The sequence below is a fragment of the Lissotriton helveticus genome, chromosome 8 (assembly GCF_964261635.1).
Source record: "Lissotriton helveticus chromosome 8, aLisHel1.1, whole genome shotgun sequence".
Classification (NCBI taxonomy): domain Eukaryota; kingdom Metazoa; phylum Chordata; class Amphibia; order Caudata; family Salamandridae; genus Lissotriton; species Lissotriton helveticus.
In genome coordinates this window covers 880,049,797-880,071,114 of record NC_136069.1, presented here as the reverse complement: position 1 = coordinate 880,071,114, position 21,318 = coordinate 880,049,797, and positions in this window count along the sequence as shown.

Genomic DNA, 21,318 nt, shown 5'->3' with positions numbered 1-21,318 from the left:
GCTGTAATCAGCGGTGTTTTGATTCTCATAGAATATACATCAACTCTATGTACTAGCTGTTTTGGGGGGCTTCACAAGCTCTGAGTGCCTGCCATATATTTGTGGTGTTGTTGGGTTCTGAACAATGAAGAATGTTTCGCATCAACTTGACATTTACACTGCTTTGGCACTTCCTACGGGATTCCACAAGTATGACACATATGTAGACAATTTCGACTGGAGCGAGAAACTGTTGACCATGTTAAATTCATTTGTACAATACATATTGCTCACTCCTGAAAAACTTAAACTTAACAGGTTGCTTACAGAACAATTTTTAAAAAAAGTCATGTCCAGCTAGGATCAGATTCTGATTTGTTAATATGGCTGATATATTAAAATTATGTTTATTACATTTCTACAATGACTTCATAACAACAACATAGGTGCATGCTTTGAACAAAGCATGCTAGAGATGTAGCAACTACCGGTTACATTCTTTCAAACAGACAAAACTATTTGGGTTTATTAACTGCTTTACTGCAGTGGACGAACAGTTCACATCCAACGCAGTGACTTCTCACTTCTGGGAATGTGAAAAGTTCAATCACCCTTTGCTTCTATAAATGCTTCCGGTGTTTACAAAGTTGGCCGAGAGGAGAACGCTTCTCTTGCGTTCCAAGGTTTTTTGTTTGTTTTTTCTGTGATACGCAGCCTGCAGAGCATGCTGAAATCACAGTAAAAACATGAAAGCAGACTGTGCCATTAGGCATAGTCTGCTTTCACTATGATTGGTGCTTAGGGGGCATAACTTTGACCCTGAGCACTGATCTATGTGGAACTGGTAGCACTGGTAAGAGGATTGCGTCACTTTTCCTGCAGTACCTCTCTCAAGTAGATCCTTGGTTTGGGATCACCACAGGACACTACACAACAGAGTATTGTGCACCCCGTGGAGTGGATATGGGATTTTGCTCCCAATTAGGCACCCTGGGGGGCAGAAAGCCAACTAGACAGTTAGAAAAAGTAATTTAAACAAGCATTGACATAGCCAATAGGTCTCGCCTTTGTGGCCGTATAAGTGTTTACCATGCAACAGTTGATGTTGTTTCATCAAGGATATTATGCTGCATAACTAATACTTATAAGGTCCCAAAGGCGAGACCTATTGGCTATGCCAATGCTTGTTTTGTTCAACCTGCAGTTTATTTTCCTGTTGTGCATTTTAAATATTTAGCCATTGGTGGGGACTTCGTGTTTACGCTGATGTTCCCCAGTACAGCACCGCATTCCGCCGTCTTGTGATGTGCTTCCTAGGAGTAGCCTCAGCATGGAATCAGAAGATATGAGTGAACGAGAGAGAGAGAGAGAGAACGAGAGCGAGAGAGAGATGTTTTTCATGGTAGAAGTGTGATTTTATTTCCTTTTCGTACACAAGTGGGTAAGTGGAGTCACTTTTCAGAACATGGGACATAATAGTTATTTACTTTTGGTGATTTTCCTACCCCCATAGTGGGTTGTCAGCATTCAATAAGCGTACAATCTGACTTTGGAACTGGACAGCATATGAATGGCTTCCATGATGTTGCATCAAATTATATCAGAGTGTAGCGACTGGTTTATTCCCACTTCCTTCTATGAATATACTACTAGTTCAGAGTTAGACAAGTTTCAGACCAGTGATTTAATAAATAGAAATTATGAGCACAGTAAATCCCATTTTAGGAGCACATCTAAAGGTGGCAGGGACAAGAGTCTTTCACATGTCAGTCTTTCATTTATTTTATTTATTTTTTATTTTAAAGGTTTTATATAGCGCTGGCTAGACCCGGAGGTATCAGAGCGCTTTACAGGAGTATCAGATCATAGTTACAGGTTACATCGTTACAAAGGTTACAAAGTTCTTAAAGCATGGCAACATAGTTACTTGTAAGGTCGAGATAAACAATAAGCACAAATACGTAAGGGGAAAAGAAGGCAATGGGAGAGATTCAGGGGAGGGGGTAGGAGCAGGGGAAGTAGACAGATAATGAAGGCGGGAAAGAGGAGGGGAGGGTGAGAGACACAGCATGGTAAGAGGAGGGGAAGGGTGATGGGGACACAAACCGGTAGATGAGTCAAAGCAACGTCCAAAGTCCAGTAAGCTGTGATCCCAGGAGAAGTGGTATCACTTCCCTATCTCTGTTGTGAGAGGCTCCCTTTATGTAGTGGACTCTCTCAGAGGGGTCTCTGAGACTCCAAGGCCTACATACTGGATCCTTCCCCAAAAAGGGGAGAGGGAGTGCTTTGGCAAGGGGTGCCATATCATACCTCAAGTGTGAGTGGCTCCCTTGGCACAGTGGACTCTCTCAGCGGGTTAGCTGAGACTCCAGAGTATAAATATTGGATCTTTCCCTAACAAGCGGAGAAGGAGTGCTTAGTCAATGGGCACAAAGGACAGGGGCTAGGCAGAGTAGCAGGCAAGGGGAGAGATTCAGGGGAGAGGGGATAGAAGCTAGGGAAGTAGACAAAGAGAGAAAGAGTACTGAATGGGAGCATATTTAATTGATTTGTTTTGTATAGCGCTGGCTAGACCCGAAGGAATCAGAGTGCTTTACATGAGGAACGGTAATGTTGCAATTTACATCAGTTAAAAGTTAGATAAGAATCAAGAAAAGCATTTAAAGATCATAGGGAACAAGGAGGATGGAGCGAGGAAGCGTAAGGGAATAGGGTAAAGGGGTAGGAGGAAGATAGGACTTAGAGACAAGGGGAAAATCTGCCCAAGGTCTGGCTTGGTAGGTGACGGCAGGTGGGGGAGTCCACAACCAATCTCCTCTTTTAGCTATCTCGAAGCTTCACTGGGCATCAGCCAAATCACTTGGTCTCCACAGTCTGGGGTAAGTTCCACAGGTTCAAGTCCTGATGTGTAAGCAGCTTAGGGGATAGGTTCAAGGTCTGGTCAATGTCCAATTATTGCCCCAGGGAAGTAAAACAACGTGGAGGGGACCACTATGGCAGCTATCTTGGGGTCAGGCAGGGGACTGTCTTGCCCCTTCAGTGATCCAGTATCCCCGGATCAGCAAGCCAGTCAGATATGGCCCCAATCCTAGGAAATAACAAGGATTTGCACCTTGCGCAGAGTGTCCAAGGAGCCTAATGGTGATCGGTTTTTGCCCATGGGGCTCCCTTTCCTCCTTGTAGCCTGCCAAACGGAGATGCCCAGGTCGGTCTCACCCCCATGAAGAATACAGTTGCCCCCAGTCAGCCCAGGACCCTCAGTACTGTACTCAGGACTTCCTTGTGATAGCACAAGAGTGTCGATCACCCACACACATCTGACTAACTCTGGCATAGCACTGCAAGATAAAAATTAAGAATACAATAGCGTTGACAAATTAACATGCACCCAAAACGTGCACTTTACTCCTACTTTAAGAAAACAGGGTTGATCGAATATTCTGTAGGTTGAGTAACTTAGTTACATTATTTGATGTGTGTCTGTTGGTAGTTTATTGATTTTCATGCCCCATCTATGACTGGGGGAAAATGTAAAAACAATGCTCAACTCAATTACCTTGTATCTTTTATCCATCTGGTGTGCCCATTGGCCCAGCCAGCAAATCTTGACCATTATCTGACCAATTCCCCCATGCCAACAGAGTCCCCTTTTGTGGATTGAAAATCTTGGTGTGGATGGTTTTGGGCTCAAACACTTGCCGCTCCCTGATGTGCTAGCGGCTGCTAATAAACTAGGACAAAAGGCAGACATATCACAAGACACTTCATACTTTGTAAAGTCCCATCTAGCTTCCAGCTTCATTGCAGAGACCACATTTACAGGACCAAGGACCGAGGCTTTCCAGAGGCTGACAAAGTTGTGCGATCTCTGGGCCACAGGATAGCATGGCTAAACGACAAGAGTGTTATTTCAGTTCTGGCAGATTTCCGTATAATCACTTCACAACTGGTTGGCGTCCCATCTCACCCAGAAAAGGTGGTAGGGCGTGTGAGTTTTATACATTTTTAACAACTTTTGTTTTTAAATAGCTAGTTCTTACTGGACTCAGTGTTTGTTACTATGAATGTGATACTGTATCTCATTTCCAATCTCATCACGTCATAAAGTGAGGCTCTATTGTTTGACCAAAGTACCCCTAGGTCAGCACAAACCCACATGAAATGAATTGGTATCCAATGCCAGAGTAGGAACAGGAAGCTACTGGGTATCACGTATTACAGATTTTGATTATGAATAAAGCAAATCTACAAGAAATTTCCATTGTGACAGAAAGTTTACTTAAAGATGTTGAGAAAGTTATAGAAGATGAAAGGGACTGCACATGATGAAACAATGAACATATCAACATTGCACGTGTTTACAATTTAAGGCAAAGAGAGACAGTGATTTTTCGGATTCGCACGATTGTCAGTAAAGTGTAGAAACCATGATTAGACTCCAGGTGCCTAGGTGTCAATGCTAATAACTTCACCAGTGGACTGCATCTTGTTAAGCAAAAGGATCTGCAGAGATGTGCCATGGCTCGCTCCATGTACTGGTGAACCCACATCGTGTTAGTGTGGAAGGGAAGGAAACTTCACTCACCCCTTTCTCCTGGGTTAGTCAATCAGAGAGAAGAAAAAGAAGAAAAAAAAGCACTTGAAATGCAATAGGTCTCGCATTTGCGAGAGTTTCAGCTATTGGTATTGTAAATGACAATGCCTTTTATTTAAGTGTTAAAAAAACCTGCAATAATAATATGCATTGTCATTTTGTCATTTACAATACCAATAGCTTAAACTGAGGAAGTGGAGCCATCTTAAGACAGGCAGGTAGGCAGGCATCTCATGTGTAGCAATGTCTGAATCCCAACCTCAGGGATATTATCCCCGCCATTGGGTTCAAGACCCAGACCATATTCCACACAGGTCCTCCACATGCTCCCAGAATGCAACGCACCATCATGCTAAATCAGGAGTTTTAAAGTTTGTGCCTTGCCAACTGAGACCTGGCCCTGTGTGACTTAATTGTGCTACACTGCCACAGCAACCAAAATGCCTTGTAGGGGGGCATGCTACTACAAAGTACTCTTATATCAGTAAACCCACACTACATAGGAGAAGTGTGGCTCAACGGTTAGAGCGGCAGACCCTGATGCAGAGGTCTGGCCCGGACCAGGGTTCAATTCCTGCCTAGGTGGGTCTTGGGCTCAATTTCCCCGGACCTGATAATTCTCGCCTCGTGCATATTCTAATCATGGGTCCCACTCTGCAACTCTGGGCAATAGCTTGCTTAATCTCCACAACGGCCCCAACAGCGCTAGGATGCCTGGCTTCACCTTGGCGGTGCCCGGGAGTGGGCACTTAACAGGGAAAGGCCAGGAAGGGTTCCACAGTGGTATGTGTACAGCGCCTTGAGACCCCTTCGGGGGTGATTCGTGCGCTAATATGCACTACATTTACATATATTAGCACTTTTGTGGAGTATTATTTTTGCTGTTATTTAAAAATGCGTCGTGAAGTGTTTCTTTTGTGCTTGTGCTCGGCTCCGCCACTTATCTGTAAACACCGACATGGACACAGTGTCACTGTATGTGTATTTTTTTTTTTTAGCAGAGTCAGTTAGTGAGCCTTTTGGCTATTTAATAAACCTTAAAAAATATACTAATGGAACTTAAACCACCAGTCAACTTCAAGGTGACAATGGAGTGGTGAATTTGTCCTAGGACACTTTCCCCAATGTATAAATGTCAGTACTTTTTAGGATGCTTCACTGAGCTTTTAAAAATGTCTGGGCCTGTGCACCATTTTGCTTTTGTTAAACGCACAAATTCCACTTTCACGCATAATGTATGCTGAGTAGCACATCCCAAAATCCATAAGTTACGCATAGGGGCAATCTGATTGCATTGGAACAGGGTGTATGTATGTACCTGACTTCCACAGGAGCTAACAACCCAAAACAATTTGGGGCTTATTTACAAGCCCATTGCGCTGCCGCTACGTCACGTTTTCCCCATATTAAAAGTGGCGCACCGGCGCACAAGGGGCCTGTGAATAAGCCCCGAATTCATTTGTACTTAAAACGGATCAAATTAATTTCATTGCCCGTTTGGTGCGTGACTATCACAGAACAGAGAAAACTGAATTTTGTACAAAGAAGGCCAAAACAGATATCAAACTAATTTCACATTTTTGTCGTGTGTAAATAAGAAATAATTAAACAATACAGGCTAGCCTAAATTCACATTTACCCCTGCAAACAGAGAAATGGTGTTTTGGAGTCCGATGAAACCAAGAGGCAAGGAACCAATAATGTCCCCTCTTAAACCCCGAAGCGTTACTGAATACAATAAAAGTGAATCTCTACCTGTGGTCGGATTTGCATGGGATAAAAGAGGGGGAGGGGCAGTTGCCCTTTGGTGTCCGGGTCTACAGAGGGTGATTGCCTGCACGCTCGCGGCGGCATCTCTAAAGGCAGGGAAACAAAGGGCAGGCAGGATAAGGTGTGAACGGCCTCTGCCCACCAGCTCCCATAAAGCCGGCATCACCCACAGACCCTCCCACAGATTAGAGTGCTCGCTCGCCCCAGACAGCCTCAGCGACCCATGAACTTTAGCAGTGTCCCAACACTTCTCTTTAATGATGTCCGACAGTTAGCACCATGTTACGCTGGAGGGAGTCTCATTCCTGGGTGGGGACCAGGTGCGCAACACCATTTGGCCCCAAAGGGCTTCAGCCCCCCGTCGTGTGTGGCAGCCCGGGATGAGACACTTCCCGGGCCCGCTCACAGGCGCACCCGAGCACTTCACAGGTCTTTAAAAGACCGTGTGGATGTTAATGGGGCTTTGTTGTGGTTTCACCCCTTCTAAGAGCCCCTGCAGCTCGACTCTGCCGATTGCCTAAAGATTCAGCCCCCCCAAAAATGTTCTTAGCCCCCCCCGAAATTTGACTCTAGTTGCACCTCTGGTGGAGACTGTGGCCCCACAAGCATTGTTGGGGTCCCCCTGCTCTCCAGGGTCCCGGTAACCCTCAGTGGAGTTTTAAGAGAAAAGGATATGTTGCATCAGCATCTCCGTGAATCACCATGAGCCAGACATGAGGAAATCACGGGCAGAGGACGGTCTCCGGACGGCTCCAAGCGAGCACATCTTGGCAACAAACGGGATTCAAGCAGGCGACGTCTGAGCTGCTCCTGTGTCACAAAGCGCTCGGGGCTGGGATCAGAGGCAGGAGGCGCCCCTGTGCAGCACTGTTGTGAGATGTGAGAGGACCGCGGATTGAAGTGCTCGTCTATTTTGTAGCTCAGCAGACAGTGAAGGGAGGAGAAAGGGGGGGCAGGAGTTTGCTGCCTTGAAAAAACAGATGGCACGCTGCAGGCAATTAAGTACCAGCGAAGAGGAGGAAAACTGTAGTTAGGCGCCGCTGCCTCGGGACTACAAGGAAGTTACCATAGGATCAACAGCCAACAGAGAGCAAGAACACAGCAGCCATGCCAGACTTAAACCAATTGCAAGGGGCAGGAGAAATTACACGGATGTGAAGCCAATATACAGATTGCTTTAAGTCTCGCTGAGACAGCGCAAGCAGCGCATGTGCTGCCAAGGCGAGACCTAAAAAGGGGTGGACGGCATTGACCTCAGAACATGTCCCATGCCAAAAAGACCACAACAGTTTTTATGCTCTTCTAAGGGGATAGAGAGACCACTATATAGAAAAAAAGAATTCATGACAGAACTGTATTCCAGCATTAGGCCATGCCCCTACCCCAGAAAGGGCCTAGCAGTCTTTTCGACCCAACTTTGGGGTGGATTTAGAGGGGGTTTATCCCAGTCTACTGCCAGATGGAGGCGGTCAGAAGCCCACTAGACACAACAGAAAAATAAAGAAAGAAAAGAAGGAGGTGCCCATTTCAAAAAAGCATCAACAGTCTCCTGCTCCATTTCCCCCCTAGAAAGTCAGCTACACATCAGATTATTAAAGATAAAAAAGAAGGGGTGGGGTTGGTCCACTCAAGCATCTGTCCATGTGCCCACCCCATAAAGGTCACAACAGTCTTTCTCCTTCCCCTGGGGGGCTCGATTGTGAGATTACATACCCTCAATATGCACCCCCGAAGGGGGCTGAAAGCCCACTAGACACTGTGGAAAAATGCTAAAATAAATCGTGGGGGGGGCACGCAGGCACAAGGCCCTGCCTCCACTCAAGAATGTACCCAGAAGTCTTTCTTCCCCAAGGGATTCACACAATTCCAACCATCCAAAATCCCCACACACTTCCTAATAAAACAACTACCTCAATTGTGTGGCAGTTTCTCAAAACACTTTTTATTAGTACTGAATAAACTGATTAGTACTAGCAGTCGTGGCTGGTGAACTTTGAATGTGGTGAGCCACATGGCAAAACCGAGAAGTTGCCCAAGCAACCAAGCAAATTGAGCAAGCATGAGTGTCCAAAAGGATGTTCTGGGAGTTCATCCTGTGAGAGTCTTTTTTTTATTTTAATGGGGTAAGTTGGTGCATTTTCTAGAACAATTTATTGATCAAATTGATCAAAATGCAATCCTTTAACAGGCATTTGAAGCCAAATGAAGAAAAATATTTAAACACTTTTTTTTTAACTAAAGCTTTGGGCATCAATTGAATGGTTTTCATGGACTACCTTTTGCTGCCAGCAAATCATTTTTATTAATATTATTATAGGTATTATTAATATTATATGCATTTATAGAGTGCTTCTGATACCTATACAGGTATCCTTTCGCTGATAGCTGCTGGCTGCGGACGTAACTTGAGTAATTTGCTGTAGTGTAATTACCAACATTACAGCAAAATTATGCAGAATTACACAGAAATACGTGAGGAGTGTAACACAGTATTTATCCCTATTATTTTGGCGCAAATTACATTTTGAGTACAAAATGGCTTGAGGATGCATTTTTTGCTATGAAAATCACAGTAAATGCAAGAGAACACCAACAGCAGAAGGAGCAGCCATATGTGCTCACTAAATTTGTTGTTGCTGTGCTCTTGTGTTAGGATTTTTGTGCCAAAATATGAACTGGCATAATCATGTAATTTTCTTAAATTTCACTTCGATAAAGAAACATAAAATTTCTGAAATTACTCTGATTACTTCAGTGTAATTACATTTGAACCCAGGCCTAATAGTGACCAGCATCATTGGTCACATCAAGTTAATTAATGTGTATATAAATCCATGGTTTAAGGACCTTTCTGAATATTAACAGATTATGCATGGAGCACAGACAGAGAGGGGAAAGGTGTTCCATATTCAGGCAGCCCTCACTGAAAAGGCTCTGCCCCCAAACTGTGTGCGTCAAAGCTTCAGAACCCCTACTAAGTTTGCATCTGTAGACTGCAAGGATCATCTAGGTATGTACCTCACAAAACTATGCTGAATATTTAGTGGGACTAATTTGTGAAGTGCCTTTTAAACTATGCATACATCTTTAACCCCTTCCATGCCCATGACGAGCTCAGCTCGTCATGCAGTACACTGCTCGTGTGCTCATGAGGAGCTGAGCTCGTCATGAGCAATGGGATTCAAGGGAGTTCAGCATCCGGGATGAATTGCTGTAGCATTGAAGGTGTTAAATGTTATCTTCTTTGAAAGATCGATTTTGGAAAAGGGGGCTGTGATGCCAGAAACCGGTCCCCGGAAGCTTGTTTCCTTCCCAGTATAAGAATTGGCTTGGTAGTTTGGTTTGCCCTGTTCCCATCATGCACTGGGACAGGAACAGACTAATTTGCATATAGCCAGGTTCTGAGCTGGGATGGTGCAGTGAGCTAAAAAACGGTGATGGATTAAAACCATGATCTCTTGACTTGGTAGGAGTATTCTGCATCATTCAGAAGCTCTGTCCATCACCACCCCCCTTTTCCAAAATCGGTTTTATCCACACTATGTGTGGTGGGTATACTCAGACGTGAGTCCCTTGCTCATTGCACCATCAGGATTCAAGCAAGCCGGGCCGAAGAAGGCTGGGATGCCAGAAACCGGTCCCCGGAAGCTTGTTTCCTTCCCAGTATAAGAATTGGCTTGGTAGTTTGGTTTGCCCTGTTCCCATCATGCACTGGGACAGGAACAGACTAATTTGCATATAGCGAGGTTCTGAGCTGGGATGGTGCAGTGAGCTAAAAAACGGTGATGGATTAAAACCATTATCTCTTGACTTGGTAAGAGTATTCTGCATCATTCAGAAGGTCTGTCCATCACCACCCCCCTTTTCCAAAATCGGTTTTATCCACACTATGTGTGGGAGGGTATACTCAGACGTGAGTCCCTTGCTCATTGCACCATCAGGATTCAAGCAAGCCGGGCCGAAGAAGGCTGTGATGCCTGAAACCGGTCCCCGGAAGCTTATTTCCTTCCCAGTATAAGAATTGGCTTGGTAGTTTGGTTTGCCCTGTTCCCATCATGCACTGGGACAGGAACAGACTAATTTGCATATAGCCAGGTTCTGAGCTGGGATGGTGCAGTGAGCTAAAAAACGGTGATGGATTAAAACCATGATCTCTTGACTTGGTAAGAGTATTCTGCATCATTCAGAAGGTCTGTCCATCACCACCCCCCTTTTCCAAAATTGGTTTTATCCACACTATATGTGGGAGGGTATACTCAGACGTGAGTCCCTTGCTCATTGCAACATCAGGATTCAAGCAAGCTGGGCCGAAGAAGGCTGTGATGCCAGAAACCGGTCCCCGGAAGCTTGTTTCCTTCCCAGTATAAGAATTGGCTTGGTAGTTTGGTTTGCCCTGTTCCCATCATGCACTGGGACAGGAACAGACTAATTTGCATATAGCCAGGTTCTGAGCTGGGATGGTGCAGTGAGCTAAAAAACGGTGATGGATTAAAACCATGATCTCTTGACATGGTAAGAGTATTCTGCATCATTCAGAAGCTCTGTCCATCACCACCCCCCTTTTCCAAAATCTTCTTTGAAAGAGACAGCCAACGCATAGCATCTAAAGCATCCCGATGCAGAGGAGTTACATGGACTTTGTAATGCTCATCTCCGAGCAGCAGGTGGAATGTGCTAAAATCGCTTCAAAAGGTAGTCTAGAGAGCCCAGTCCAGTTTACTTAAAACTGTTGATTGGACTACCAGAGGTTTCATATGAGCCAGAAAGATTTGAAGAATTTTTCCCAACATTCACAGTACAGAGAAACAGCTGGATGACATTTGTTTTACCTGACTTGTAAGTGGCAGATGTTTCTCCATCTGGAAACGAAAGTTACACATTGAGACCGAAATGGAGGGCTCAAGATCCCCTGATAATGGCCAAAAATCAGAAGGAAGATCTCCTAGAGCACAAATTGTCAGTGTTATCACCAATAAATAGCTGGAATTTCACAGATAGACAAATGTCTCTCATACATCTATGGAAGATGCTCACAAAATCTGGTTCAGTGCAATCAATGGATACGATCAATTGCATATCATCCACATAGTAGTTCATACATTTTACTCCATGAGTTGTGATTAGCTGAGCCAGGGAATGTAGATAGAGATTAAATAGAGTGGGCTCATAGCAGACCCCAGAGGGACATATTGTCCCAAAGTGTTATATGTAGATTGGAAAGGTGGAAGCTGTATCACCTGACAAGGATTGTTCAGTTAAGATTTACACAATTCTTGAGCCCTCTCTCTGATCCCTACATGTTCCAGCCTTGAGATAAAATTAGCATGGAGCACTGTATAAAAGGAGGCAGACAAATTGAGTTGCACCAAGGCCACAAATTGTCCCTTGTCTGCCAATATTCCCTGGTCAACCAATATCAAACCAAGCAATGTCTCTGTGCCATTTGCAGGTCGGTCACCGGACTGGGGCCACATTTAGCAACTGGTGATGTTCTAGAAAACCCGATATCTATCTATTCCAATGTTTCTCCAAGATCTTCACTAGAAATGGCAATAAGAATGCCATCCAAAAGTTGCTCAACACTGACAATCCACATGCAGCATTTTTAGCAGAGGGGTCACCGGAGCCTTTTTCCATCCTCTGGGCCCTAGAACATATGACAGGGATTTTTTAGAAATGGCCATTAAAGGTTTGACCAACGAAGTGGCCATTTCCTTCCAGATCCTGTGAGGAATAGTATCTAGTTGTTAGCCTGAGAAAATGGTTTCTACAAAAGAATTGAGATTCATCTGATCCAAATCAGTTAAGAGTGGTATATTAATTAAAGGTTTGGGCTATTTCAGAGCTCGATGATTCAAGAGTACTTGCTTGTGCCAGTCTGTCACAAATGTTGGTGATTGTCTCCTCCAAAAAGTCAGACAACTGATTGGAAAGTGAATATGAGTGTGCAAATGTTTATGCATGAAGGATTTTCTATGGATCATACAATGAGAAATATATTTTTTTGCAGCATTTGGGGCACCTAGAATCTCCTTCGCATAATATTCAGGTTTTGTGGAAATGTTTTTTTTAATATGTCCTGGGTCATCTTAAGTATTTTTACCTACTTTCTAACATACATTTTTGGTCCTTTGTTTGGAAAACTTTGCATATTAGTATCTATTTTCTGCTATTTTAAAACCGCCGTACGCCAAATATAATTTAATTCTATGGTAAACCTTCAGTAACAGGTTCACACAAAATATTGTCTTGCTCAGCACCCCAAAAATTCCTACGATGACACTGGTTAGAGAGAGAGATACACGCATAGCTAGATATAGGCTACGAGATAGTGAAAGTTTGTGATACAGAGGGACACAAGTGAGATAGAGAGAAGAGCTCACTTTTCCTGGGGCCGGTTGGAAGGTGGAGGCCCTGAGCAACTGCCCACATTGCCAAAGCTATGCCCTCAGGGCTTTCTTTTCTTTAGTTTTCAGCTCACATGCATAATTGACTATCCATTGTTTCTCGATCTTCTTGCAGCTAAGTTTAGCCTCTCTAAATGTTTTGTTATAACACGATGTCAAAGGGCGAGTACTCTGCTGCAACTTTTTTGAAAGGAAGAATCTTTTCCAGAGCCTTGTTTGACAAGTCCTGGTACTTATGATGGTTCTCAGCCACTGATATCTCTGCTTTGGTTTTGAAGTGACCTCTTATATGTCAGCTGGCACTGTAAAGGACAGTCTAGCTCATTGTCGAATTTCAATGGAGACATCATTTCTGGGCTTCCTGAGGCTACCATTATCAGAGATCCTTACCTGGTAATAAATCATAAAATGATCTGTACATACCTGTCGCTCGCTTTTGACATTATATACTAAATCAGATGTAGCAAAACACTTTGTTAGCCTGTGGCCATCTTTGTTTTTCATATCAGTGAATCTAGGTGCCATCTGGCTGTAACCTAGACTGAGTCTCAACCCTTGAGCTGGTAGTGAGGTCTTACAGGTCCAGACACAGTTGCATTGGCTGAGAAGGTAGAGCTCCCAGGCACTGCACCAGAAAGAGCTAGCAGGGCTCAAGGTTTGTGTGTGTTATTACAGTTCCACTCTGATAACTCAACTAGAATGCAGTTGGTGATAGGACAAGTACTTCGGCAGTGCTGTGTGAGAGGATAGTTGATGTTGCAGTATGAGTAAGGGCCATTGCATGATTGCCAGGGTTTGAAAAAAATGTAAGAGACTCATTGCAGCACAGCTATCAATTACTTACTTGAAAATTTACCACACCCACAGCCCCAAAGCTCTGCCCACTCCACAAAACCCACATCATTAGCATAACTGAACTCCGCCTACTTATCATAGTGCAGATTATAGGGTCTACCTAATAAAGAGAGAATTGCAGGGAATTGAGACGGGAATTTCCAAATTAAGGCCAAAGTAGCTGAGTTAGGAAAATACTCTCATTCCGCTGCATTGGAATTTTTTTCCAACTAGGCTACTTTGGGCTAAAGTTTGAAATTCCTAGCGCAGTTCCCTGCAAGACACATGGCAGGGCTGGAAGTGCAACTGCTGGGACTGTACCAGGATAGTGAATTACCCAGGACAGTCTCCAACTTGCTGGGAATGTCCCGGCAATAACAGGAGAGTTGGCAGCTATGCCACTGTCAAGGACTGAGGTGCAGTAACAGAGTTGTAGAGGTTAGCAGTTTTGAAATCATAGGTTATACTACAGGCTAACTGTGCAGTGTACGAGAGTGGATTTGTGCACGTCTGTGTGTTTATGTATGTGGTTCTATGCAAGATTGTGCGTGCAAGGAAAGGGACCGTAGTTCTGAACTCCAGAGGGCAAGATGTCTGTGACCAACAACAGAGCCATGCTAGGCTGCAATAGTGCCATATTACAGATTGTAAGGTCCATGGTTACACCTAGCTGTGCATGATCTGCCTTTGCTCCAGCTGTGCTATGTCCATCCATAAAGAACTAATAATTTTCCAAAATAACTTCAAGTAAAGGAAAACAATCACACGACAGCGAATTAGCAAAATCGAGGAAAGAGGGCCTCTTCCTTCCAGTGCCTAACCTGTCAAGTTGACTGCACTCAGACTGCACTGCATCTGAGTGGTGCAGTTATCTCCTCCCCTGAGCAAAAGTCACTAAATCTGCCTCGGAAAGGCATGTATTGCTGGTGTAGAGTCAGTCCCACACATGACCAGCCGTTAATAACAATACAGAGCCACCTTCAAGTGTTCATTGTTGTGAAAAATGTAGTAGGATCATATGATACACAGACATGTACACTGGAGGCTATATTAATCTTTTTTTTCAAACAATGCAACGCAACACAACAACACACCTTGCTGCACTGCATGAAAGGGAGAGGAGCAAAATGCGCCACATCTATCAAGAAATGATGCATTCCTACTCGATCCCTGTGCTGACGCACCTTTGGGTGCCTAGAGCCACTGAAGGCACCTTTGTACCTTGGTGCAAGGTCACCTGATTTGTTTGCACAGTTGTTTTTGTGCATAAAGGGCCACCTTCCCACACAAATACAGTCCGTTGAGGACTTTTCCTCTTTCTACCTGCACTGCAAAATGCAGCACATGTATAAAGAAGAAAAAACGAGGAGAAACAAACATATTTCTCCTGATTATGCCTTTTGTGGGAAGATATAGCAGTTTGAGGCATTCCCAGGTCTACAACTCATGGTAAATCTGGTAATGCTCCAAAGTCTATGGGTGGATGCATGGAAACACCCATGGAACATCTCTCTGAGGCAAAATAACACATGGCAGCAACTTGCACTGTCTTGCGTTACTCCAGATTTACCAACCCACACAGAGCCACTCAACGTGGACTTGCGTCACTTGGTAATTTTCATCTAGGTTTTGCATCGCCCTTGCTTTACCTTGCATGGTGCAAGGGCAACGCAAAACTTTGATAAATATGCCCCTGCGTTTACACTGTTATTTATGTATTATTGTGGATGTGCATTAGCGTGCCAATATGTCAGAGCCCAACATTTTGATTTATGCATTTTTTCATCGCATATACACATTTGTGCTTTATTTATTCATTGAACAAATCATGCATTTGAAAAAAACAGTAGGCAATGGAGTCAAGCATGGAAACATTCTAAATAAAATGTACATTAAAGCACGTAAAAGCAAGCATTTCATAACTCCTACTGTAAAGTAGAGACACATGAGTAAAGTGGCCATGGACTCAGTGGCAGGGCTATAGAGCATGGAGGTATGGCCAGCAGACACAGTGAGACTGGCGCTGAGAGAGCATATGAATGCCTCCATCGAGGCCATTAGCCTCATCCTTCATTGCGAGCCTCCGCTGGTTATTTGTAACGTTTCAAATTTCATTTGCTGTGATTTTCAAACAGCATATTGCACATCAAGTTTGACATTTCTTGGATGAAATGAATTTTAAAAGAATTTTGGTAGGCAAGACTAAGCGGTAGATTTACTCAAATATTATTGCAGCACAACAACCAAAGTTGTGCGTCGCACTAGAGGAAAGAAAAAGAGTCGTAATATCGACTGCAGATGCTTTCTTCCCATGCGCTGGCGCACAAACAGACGGACTTGCACCATGCAAACAGCATTGCTTCACAGTACAAAAGTATGTGCGTGCTGTTTAGCATATGTTTTGTCCAGGAAGTATACCTTTCCAATACAAAGTCCTGTGCTTGGACCAGTTTTTTTTAACATTTCACAAATGGAGGTTCAGATATTTACCAAGCTTTTTGTATTGCACAACCTAAGGCTCTGGTGTAAGTGCTATAGAGTTTTGGGCGTAATTTTTCCAATTGTCCACGGCGCATGTGTGTGTTATGCTGCTTCAAAGTTTGTAATGTATGAAAGACGGGTTTTTCCAAATCCATTGCAAAACCAGCCCACTGAGAGTCATTATCTGCATGCCGGACGAAGCAGAGTAACCCATATCTGAAATTGTGTGAACAACGTATGCATGGTCCATGGAGGGGCAAAATCCAGGACAAACTCACCAGTGTATAAAGGAGCATGAAAGTACACCACAAATTGATATTTAGACATGAAAACTGTCTAGGAAGGAGAGGTTCTGTAGGCAGAAGTTTAGAATGAATTACCACAGGGAGGAGGATATCATTAAATATTACAGATTCAATAAAACCAGTGGCTCGATTGGAAAAAAATGTTTATCTATATTAGGATTCAGCATTGCACAATCACATGCCATTTGTCCACAGGTGAACAAATGGCAGTATTACATCTGCTGGATCTTTCCAAAGTATTTATGCCAGGGTGACTGACATTTTTCAGAATGCCTTGTCATTGTTTTTGCCAAAGGTACTGTGTGCCAATATTCACATTACTCTATAAAATCTGCAATTTCCACAAACAGCTGTGGAACAAATAGAGGTAAAAAACGCTATTGTTAAATTGACTATTTCCACATGTGCTAGGAGTTGTAAAATTTACTCATGTACAATTTGTGCCACCTGCAGCAAACTGCAACACATGTCCTGAAACAGTTAAACTAATTTTCCATTAATTTCCAAGACATTGCAGATTGCAAATACTGTTTCACCACCAACGTTGCAAAATATCAAGGAGCTGCCTATGACTCATTTTCATGTAGCAGATGACCTTCACACCTGCTCCAGTGCCTGGATATCCATCAGGTGATAAGTCACACTTTGCAAATCCAGATAGCATAACATAACATTCATGAGATTTTTTAAAACATTTTGATGATTCTCAGCACTGAGTGCTCTACGTTCAGGAGCTGAGTACATTGGATTGGGCACTCTTTGGGGCTTATTTAAAAGCCCCTATCGCCACAGGAACCTATCTTTTTATGACGTTCCTGGGCCGAAAAACCCTTTGCCTCATTAACAAGGCGGCGTTAAGACCTTTGACATGGCTTAACGCTGCCTTGTAAATAAGGCCTCCTTCACGAAACAATAGGCCCGATTATGATGTCAGGAAAGCATTCCCACCGAATCTGGTTAGTAATGCTTTCTGAACGATTCATATTCGGGGAGTCCTACCAACTGATTATAATGTGTCTGGATGCTTATGGACTCGGTTTGGGCGGACTCCCATTGACTTTAATGGGATCCTGTGTCCCGAACAAGAACTTAGGCTCCCATCGAAAAAATGGGTGGGTGGGGAAAACCTTGCACCCTGTGGCAGGCACCTCATGCTGCCTGCCACACTGCGCATGGTTGGGAAAAGGGGGTTCCTTGGGTACCCCCACAGGCCCCATCCGTAGGCCTACGGGTGATGGGAGCTTGCTATGTCGCCCCCAAATCCCGATTCTCACAGCCGTTTTGTCTCAGCCAAACCGATTCAGAACGGCTGCCCGAATCTGTCATCGTACTCGCTTGTTCGGAAACCGTATCCATTGGGCTGTACGTTTCAGCTTCGAATGACTCAGGCTGCCTGAATCCCATTTGGAACCGATTTGGAGAGCCCACACAGCTTTCTTGCATTGTACTCAAGCGTCTGGAAAGGTAACCAATTCGGTTGGCAAGATAAGTCCCAAATCGCATTCGCAGAATCCGAATCCCGTTCGAAGCCTTTCCTGATGACATTGTAAACAGCCCCTTAGTGTGAATGGGACATTCAATGGGTGTTGCGGTGGGTATTCCACCACAACACCCATTGATTTTGATGCTTCACATAGGAGTTACAAATCACCATTCTGCATTGTTTATGTGCAAGAAGGGACACCTTTCTGCCCAGAAACAAATCTTCCCCCCAACGCGGAAACCCTTGCTCGGGTGCCTGCGTTGACGCTAGGCAGCAAGATTTAGGGCAAATGCTAGGGAAAACGCATTATAACACCGCATTCTTGTGAATACGGCACATCCCTGCATTTTCAGAATGGTGGAGTGTATTGTTATAAATTTTTGCTTAACACCATGCTTTGCCATTCTAATGTATATATGCCCCTTGGTCTCTTTGTTCTTATGACTTCTGACTGTTCACTGCCACTGTCACTGTCACTTTGTTCAAGTGACTTTGTTTCTTTTCTAATCATTTCTGGGATGAGTTCCTCTGTCACAACAGCCCCTTGTCTCTCACTGTTTTTCAGTCACTTCTCTCTCCTCTCCCCTCTTCTGGAGGAAGTGTTTGCACCTTCTTCCAGCTCATGGTGCACATTCTCAGTTTCAATTGCTTGATTCACTACTATTACTTTTGGCTCATTCATGCTGTCTGTTCACTTGTCTTAACTTGACTTTAAGACTCCAAAGTGCAATCTTCTCCTCCCTCAGAACATTTGTTCTGTGCTGGACTTTGACTCTGCAAATCATTTGCTGTTGCCATTACTTCTTCATCGATTTGTCTTAATTTCTTGGTATGGGAGACAAAAATCCATTTTGGCAAACCCCTGCACTTCACAACAGTGTTTCTCACAAGTATAAACTGGGAAGGGCCTCACCAGTGTGGCTCCAAGCATGTCTTTCTGATATGTTTTTTCCCCAGGCCCTAATTTTCTGGGCGTATGTCGCGGCACTGTTCTTTTCTTGGAAATGTGGTCACCAAATCAACCTAATGAGAGACAGATTTCACCACATCAGCCAATCCTTTGCAGTAGTCAAGAATCATGTCACCTGTTATGTTCACAAGTGCAGCTTCTGGCATTGTAGGAAGTCTCATAGCTCTACCCATCAGAATTTTGTGGGGAAGAGTTTAGTCCTCCAGTCATGAGTACTTTAAAGGCTCATCTGAATCAGGGGAAGGGTATCTAGCCATTTGATGGAGGTAGATGTGCACATCTTGGCTAGTCGAGATGTTATAGTCCCCTTGACCTACTCCATCACTCTGGATAGCCGTGGCCTATAGCTACAGCACATTTGCTGCTCTACCTGTAGAGCTCTACACAACAGTTTCTTAACTTCATTCTTGAAATGACTGTCTTGAACTGACTCCTGAGAAACCAGTAGACTGTTACAAGGAATCAATTCCCTCAGGAATAATTTGGCCACAGTGAGACTGCCGCATATCCTGGTTGGAATTGCTGCAACCCAGTGGTAAAATAAACAGCCTACTAGCAAGATATAGCATAGTCCATTGCAGATGGGCAATTCCACAAAATTGAATTGCATACAGTAAAAAGGACCACCTAATCTCCCTTTGTGGCACATGGCCATGACTGTTCTCTTGCCCGCTTTTAACTACAGGCAAGTAAACACCTGTCACACAAACTCTCTGCACTGACATGAAAAGGAAATGGGGATTGTGCAAGAATGTCTTGAAGAGGCAGATGATATCATCTCTCCTTATGTGGGTGGGACCATGGAAATGGTTAGCAATAAGAGAGAGCATGGCGTTGGGGAAAAAAAGGTGTTTCCTCTGAAAAAACCTAGACCTCATACTGATTCGTTTTACATCCAAACTGCATCCACTTTTCCTTTTCTGTTTCCAGGGCTTCATTCTTGTAATGTCCTTAACTCTATCCTAATATTAATAGTGCACAATAAGATATTTGGAACAGCTTCATGTTCATATTCACATGGGTCTTCTTGATTGAATGCACAGGACTCAAGAGTTCAGTACCTTCTTGTTTTATCTGCATAGTGGTTTCTGGCACTCCCAAAATCTCTTCTGCTCCTGGGTGCTGAACATTTTATAACGATACAAAAGAGAATGATGGACGGAGCGTTTGAACAAATCAAACATTCACCCCCAGTCAACTGATCTGGGTTTAATCCATCACCATTCTTTAGTTCACTCAGCCACCCCAGTTCAGACATGGCTATATGCAAATCAGTCTGACCCTGTGCCTTATGGGAACAGTCCAGCCCGAATTGCCAAGCCATGTCTTCCCTGGACCGGAAACAAGCATCCTGGGACCGGTTTCGGATTCATAATCCTCATCAGCCAGGCTATCTTGAATCCAGTGGCCAAGTGAACAAGGGACTCACGTCTGAGCATACCCTGCCACACTTAGGGCGAAAAAAGCGATACAAAAGAGAATGATGGACGGAGCGTTTGAACAAATCAAACATTCACCCCCAGTCAACTGATCTGGGTTTAATCCATCACCATTCTTTAGTTCACTCAGCCACCCCAGTTCAGACATGGCTATATGCAAATCAGTCTGACCCTGTGCCTTATGGGAACAGTCCAGCCCGAACTGCCAAGTCATGTCTTCCCTGGACCGGAAACAAGCATCCTGGGTCCGGTTTCGGATTCATAATCCTCATCAGCCAGGCTATCTTGAATCCAGTGGCCAAGTGAACAAGGGACTCACGTCTGAGCATACCCTGCCACACAGGCACAGGGTCAAACTAATTTGCATATGGCCATGTCTGAACTGGGGTGGCGGAGTGAGCTAAAGAACGGTGATGGATTAAACCCAGATCAGTTGACTGGGGGTGAGTGTTTGTATTGTCAACGCTCCATCCATCATCACCTCTGGTTTTTCTTTGTTCGCCCTAAGTTGGCAGGGTATTCTCAGACGTGAGTCCCTTGCTCACTTTGCCACTGGAGTCAAGCAAGCCCGGCTGAAGACGGCTGTAATGCCAGAAACCGGTCCTGGGAAGCTTGATTCCGGTCCAAGGAAGACATGGCTTGGCAGTTCGGGCTGGACTATTCCCATGAGGCACAGGGTCAGACTGATTTGCATATGGCCATGTCTGAACTGGGGTGGCGAAGTGAGCTAAAGAACGGTGATGGATTAAACCCAGATCAGTTGACTGGGGGTGAGTGTTTGTATTGTCAACGCTTTGTCCATCATCACCTCTGGTTTTTCTTTGTTCGCCCTAAGTTGGCAGGGTATGCTCAGACGTGAGTCCCTTGCTCACTTTGCCACTGGAGTCAAGCAAGCCCGGCTGAAGACGGCTGTAATGCCAGAAACCGGTCCTGGGAAGCTTGATTCCGGTCCAGGGAAGACATGGCTTGGCAGTTCGGGCTGGACTGTTCCCATGAGGCACAGGGTCAGACTGATTTGCATATGGCCATGTCTGAACTGGGGTGGCGGAGTGAGCT